The sequence below is a fragment of the Macrobrachium nipponense genome, chromosome 14 (assembly GCF_015104395.2).
Source record: "Macrobrachium nipponense isolate FS-2020 chromosome 14, ASM1510439v2, whole genome shotgun sequence".
Lineage (NCBI taxonomy): Eukaryota > Metazoa > Arthropoda > Malacostraca > Decapoda > Palaemonidae > Macrobrachium > Macrobrachium nipponense.
Genome location: NC_087207.1, coordinates 91,564,227 through 91,570,573, shown reverse-complemented (window position 1 = coordinate 91,570,573; position 6,347 = coordinate 91,564,227). Strand labels below are relative to the sequence as shown.

At 37.5% G+C, this 6,347-nt stretch overlaps 1 protein-coding gene across 1 annotated transcript in view; it reads left to right on the top strand.

Annotated features, from left to right (window-relative positions):
• LOC135226305 (rRNA N6-adenosine-methyltransferase ZCCHC4-like) overlaps nucleotides 1-6,347 on the top strand; it is a 109,705-nt gene that overhangs the window by 31,685 nt on the left and 71,673 nt on the right. The gene's annotated exons all lie outside the window — the stretch shown is intronic.

Here is a 6,347-nt window from a genome sequence, read left to right as displayed (position 1 = left end):
CTTGTGGTGTTCGGTCAGGAAGCCAAGTTTACCAATGTCAAAGAATGCTTTGGCTTTTTTCTCGAGGGACACCATCAAGGAAGCGCATTCATCCTGTCAAGACAGTGATATGAAAGTGTTGAAGGTGAATGCGCATGGAGTGAGGGCTATTTCTACGTCGGTAGCCTTCCAAAAGAACATGGCACTCAATGGACATCTTGAATGCCATATTTTGGCGTAGTAATTCAGTGTTTGCCTCTCATACCTTCGGGAGGTGAGGATTACATACGAGAGCTGCTACTCTTTGGGCCCATATGTCGCAGCAGACACTATATTGGGGACAGAGAGTAGCACTCTTCCTATCATTTAGGAAATAATATGTTAGTTTGGACTTTTTAATTTTATTTCTTTTTATTTTTTATTTTTATTATGTTTATGTAGGTGTTTAGTTTTTTATGGTCTTGGGTAGGCCGCCTTAGGCGGACTTCCCTCCATTAGCCTTGGTTATATGAAGTTTAACCAGATAGGCTAGGTCAGGTGGTAATGCTTTTGCTTCGCCCTCATAGTAGGGTAAAATGTTTTTGTCACAGTGTGGTCACGCCCCTGTTGACAAATCATCTGGAGCGCACCAGCTACATAGGTCACGTCCTTGCTGGCACCTCCAGTGAAGCATTAACAGCATTCGGTGTCTAAACAACACCTATATGATCTGTCACATTGTGGTCACGCTCCCCGTGACAGTTAATTAGAGCGCACCAGCTACACAGGTCACGTCCTTGCTGGCACCTCTAGGAATGCAGTACCCGAAATTGGAGGTCTATAATGTAGGATCTAGTTGCATTGTGGTCACGCCCCCGTTGACAGATCCTCTAGAACTCAACAGCTTCACAGGTCACTACCTAGCTGGAGTCTCTAGTAAAGCAGAAGCAGACTTGGGTGACGGTACTCACGAAGTCAGCTATGCTACAGGTAAGGAACCAAAATATCAATCATAATATGAAATTGTTTCCCAAATCCGAGTCTGTCTCCCCCTTCCTCCAAAGGTGGGATTCAGCTATATATATATCTGGCAGGTAAGATTCATGAACAAAATGATATTGTTATGATACAATAAAGTTTGTTCATACTTACCTGGCAGATATATATAATCAAAGTGCCCACCCACCTCCCCTCAGGAGACAGTGGCACTAGAAAATCTGACAGAAAATGGGAATGGTTCCTTACGCCCGCCTCCCCAGCGGGCGGGGGTGGGTATACTACCAGCCTTGGACCCGATCCACTGCGTGTGCCGGGAGTTTTGAAATTCTGTCGGACTTCGGAGAATACAGCTATATATATATCTGCCAGGTAAGTATGAACAAACTTTATTGTATCATAACAATATCATATTAACCCTCTTAAGCCGGAGCCCTAAAAATCAAAACGTCTCCCGTATGCCGGGCCTGGTTTGGAGTGAGCGCGGAAGTGGAAAAAATAATTTTTTCAAAAAATTACAGCGCGCGTACTTTTGAAGATTAAGAGTTCATTTTTGGCTCCTTTTTTGTCATTGCCTGAAGTTTAGAATGCAACCATCAGAAATGAAAAATAATATCATTATCATATGTAAATAATGCGATATATGGTAGCGAAAAAAAAAAAATTCATACATAATTGTATTCAAATCACGCTGTGCAGAAAACGGTCAAAGCTAACCAGTTACTTTTTTTTGCGTTGTATTGTACACTAAATTGCGATCATTTTGATATATAATACATTGTAAAACAATAAAAGTAACACCGGAAAAATATTATCACAAAATGATGTACGAATTCGTAACGCGCGGACGCAAAAAAATTTTTTTTTCAAAAATTCACCGTAATTCTAAATAATGTTCTAGAGACTTCCAATTTGTTTCAAAATTAAGACAAATGATTGAATATTACGATACTGTAAGAGTTTAGATTTAGAATTGCAGATTTCGACCATTTCGGACGAGTTAAATTTGACCGAATGTCGAAATTTTAATATATATATTTTTTCATATGCACATATTTCGAAGATGAAAAAAGCTACAACCTTCAATTATTTTTTATTGTATTCTTCATGAATTTGCGCACATTTTGATATATGAAACTCTATAAAAAGGCTAATATGAAAAGGAGCAAATATTAGGATAATGCCATGTACGTATTTCGGAGACTTGCGGCCGCGAATCGGCGCGCGGAGTGAAGGTAAATATATTTTTCAAAAATTCACCATAAATCACAATATTGTTTTAGAGACTTCAAATTTGTTTCAAAATGAAGAAACATGACGGAATATTACTAGGCCGTAAGAGTTTTAGCTTACAATTGCGTTTTTTGTTTTTCAACTATTTCGGTAGAGTCAAATTTGACCGAACGTGGTTTTTTTTCTATTTATCGTGATTTATATGCAAATATTTCGAAAAAAGAGAAAAGCTACAACCTTCAATCATTTTTAGTTGTATTCTACATGAAATTGCGCACATTTTCATATATAAAACTTTATGAAACAGCTAATTTTAAATGGTGCAAACATTTCGACAATCGCACAAAAAAATTCTGATTTTTTCGGAAGAGTTACCGCGCGAACGTAATTTTTTTTTTTTCATAAATTCACCATAAATCAAAATATTGTGCTAGAGACTTCCAAGTCGTTGCAAATGAAGGTAAATGATTGAATATTACTAGAATATAAGAGTTTTAGCTTACAATTGCGTTTTTCGACCATTTCGGTAGAGTCAAAGCTGACCAAAAGTTGAAATTTTTGCACTTAACGTTATTTATATGAAAATATTTCAAAAACTGATAAAAGCTACAACCATGGGTTGTCTTTTGTTGTATTGTGCATGAAATTGCGCACATTTCCATATATAAAACTTTATGTAACGGCAAATTTAAAAGGGTGCAAACATTAGGACAATCGCACGAAAAAATTTATCGGAAGAGTTATCGCACGAACGTAAGGAAAAAGTTTTTCATAAATTCACCATAAATCGAAATATTGTGCTAGAGGACGTCCAATTTGTTGCAAAATGAAGGCAAATGATTGAATATTACTATAATATAAGAATTTTAGCTTACAATTGCGTTTCTCGACCATTTCTGTAGAGTCAAAGTTGACCGAAGGTTGAAATTTTTGCACTTATCGTTATTTATATGAAAATATTTCAAAATTGATAAAAGCTACAATCATGAGTATTTTTTGTTTTTTAGTTGTATTGTGCATGAAATTGCGCACATTTTCATATATAATACTTCATGTAAAGGATAATTTAAAATGGTGCAATAATTATGTCAAAGTGACGAAATAATTTCCGAGATGTGTCACTGATACTTTTTAGTGCGATAAGAAAGAAATTCGCGCTTGCGCGCCTGCGTAGCGATTGTAAACAAAACAACGCCTTGATCCGTGAACTCCCAGCATCCCCCAAGGCGCGTGATACAAAAGTTTTCGGCTGGTAGGCCTATAAGTATTTTTCCGCGAATTTTTAAAAAACTTTTTTGAGACCGACGTATGATACGTCCAATCGGCATACGGGAGACATTTTGACTCGACGTTTAATACGTCCAATCGGCGTAAGAGGGTTAAGTGACTTCTTACAAATAACTTTATAAATTCTGTCAGTATTCTGAAAATGTGAAAGCCTACTAGAAAATTGCAGTAGTACGTGAAGTATTCAAGACAAAAAAAGTGGGATCTTATTGGTGATAATATACCTTAACAGATTACATAGCAGTGGTGAACTAGTTGCATAGATGCTATAGCCATGCCTAAATAGACATAATAATAATACTTTTTAACCCAGATACTACAGGACTCTGCAGTATATTATAATTTGCACAGCTAACCTTAAGCTGGTGAAATTTGCACTGAAATCAAATTTTTATTCACTTTAACATTTACTCTAGTTAAGACTCAGTGTTTCAAATACAAATCCTTAATAGAAGACTGGTAATGATAAACATTTCTATAAAGATCATGTCCCATTTGTGGCCCCCTGTTAGTAAAATGGGACTAGGTATAAGATGCTGGGGACTGGTTATAACATTTTATTTCATCATAATACCTCGGAAGCCAAACTGTCTCAAATTTTACAATGCCTTGTTAGCCAAAAGATCTCAGTTGGATGTCATTAACTTCTTACTCTTCTCCACAGGAAAGTGTTGACAGCACGAAGCATAAATGGGGGCAAGTCAAGTTGACACCAATTGCGACATGGATTTCCATTAGTATCTGCTATGAAACTATTATTAAATTCAGGAGACAACATATCTCATCAAATATGTATAATTTGGTAAAATTATTTGATAAGAACCTTAGGTACTGTTTTAAGATTGCTTATGCCTTCACACCAGTCAGGTGCAGTCAGCATGACCTGTTTTCCACATGGTGGAAAACATGGTGGGTTTCAAATATTTTAGCTCTTAGAATTCTTCTTGCTGTTGTCATGATTGGTGATGTTAAGCATTTTCTGTTTTGGCTGTTGAGCTTTTTCACAATTTGGAATGTTTTTTGAGTTGTTGGATAGGAATGTCCTTATCTGGAAGCTGTAAACAATATTAGGTTCTGCCACAATGATTGGTGTGTAAACAGGATGTATTCATCAGAAATAGATAGGCCTTGTATTTCATGTCAGTTGTAGGGGCTAAAAGCGTGACCTTAACCTTTGGTGCGAGAAATTTTGGATGTGATCTAATGTGATGAATTTCCTTAGTTACAATAAGAAAATGGCTGTGTATAGTTAAGAAGGCAACTGATTAGAGTAAGGCATAAACTGGTTACCTCTTCCTTTCTGGTTTCCTCACCCATTCCTACTTTCTCCTTCCCTTCTCCCGTCTGTCAGTTCTACCTCCTGTTTCCTCTACTGTAGTTCTGTCTTCAGATCCTCCTTCAGTTCAGGAAAGGTGGCTTGATAAATTGGAACAGGATGCTAGTCTGATTTTGGAATCAGTTAATGGTTTAGCCTAATTTGTTTTGGAAGAGAAGGTAGCTCCCCCAATTTTGTTCTTATCCACATTTTCCCTAATAGAAACTGTTGCTGGCCCCACCCATCAGTAGCCCAAGCTTAGCACTACCGTGTGCCTGTAGGCAACCTCCACTGTTGGGGGAACCCGAGTCATATCTCTGGGTGAGGTTGTTTTGTAACCCCCCCAAACACCTCGTCTCTCATTTCATACAGCTGGTCGGATTCCTTGATTGCCTAAGGATTGGTTTAGCAAATAGAAGTCAGTGTACTAGTATCGCCTTCACCATCATAAAGTTCTAATTATAATGATGTTGATGTATTTTAACCTATTGTTGAGCCTATTACATACATCTGTTTCTGCTTTGCAATCTCAACCTGTTTGTTCTTTTCCTCTAATCTCCTTCCTGCTTGTTTCCTCCTCCTCTCATAACCTTCACTTTCCTGTCTTGTGTCTATCAATGTTATTGGCCCTCCCTCATCTGCCACCTCAAATATTTGTGTCTTCTGCCTCTTCAGAAAGAATTTCTGTGGGTACTGAGCTAAATGCTATATAGGACTAGAAGTATTTTCGAAACATGAAATGTCATCGTCACCTACTCTTCCCTCCCGGCCTTTTACCACTCTGTCTCTGTTACATAATTACTTTCTCTGCTGCCTCAGGTGTTATGCAGCAGAAGTGTATCCTACTTACTGCCTAGCCTATTGCTTTGCTTGAGGAGTTTGCTTCTACTACCTCAGCTCTTTGTTGGCACTTACAGAGGAGTAATTTGAGTTGCAAGTCTTTTTTTTGCGTTGTTAGACGGCTTGTAGACAAGGGTAAGAATTTAAGAGATGGTAGTTTTTCCTGTTTTCCAGCACTTTGGCTTCTGTTAAGAGGTTGAAAAGATTGAAGCTTTGTACCTCAGCTAAGGAGCTTTGTGGAAATGTATTGTGTTGTGGTACACAAGGCTTCCTTAAGAATGCTTCTACTTTTCTTCCTCCCTTCATGAGGCCGCATAGACCCGTCTCATATGGTATTTGTTCCATGTTGGTTCTGAAGATTTTAGTTCAAGACACAGACTGCTTCTCCTTTATACCCAGTGAAGTAACATTTGATATGGGCAAAGTTCTGTGGTCTAACAGTTAAGTCTGAAATGACTAAGTTATTTTTCCAAAATTATGTGTGAGGTGTTAACATTTGCTGAACTTTCACTTTGTATCATTTCTCATCCCTTACACTAGCTTGACAATTTTGTATCGCCAGAAGAAGTCCATATTTTATCTTAAGAGTTTATGTTGTATCAACAGGGCGATTACTGACACTTAGTGAGAAATGTTACCTTCATTTACTAATTTTTTGTTCAAGATAAAGGAGTAGCCATGCTCATAACTATAAAGGTTGTACTTTCAGAAGTCTAGC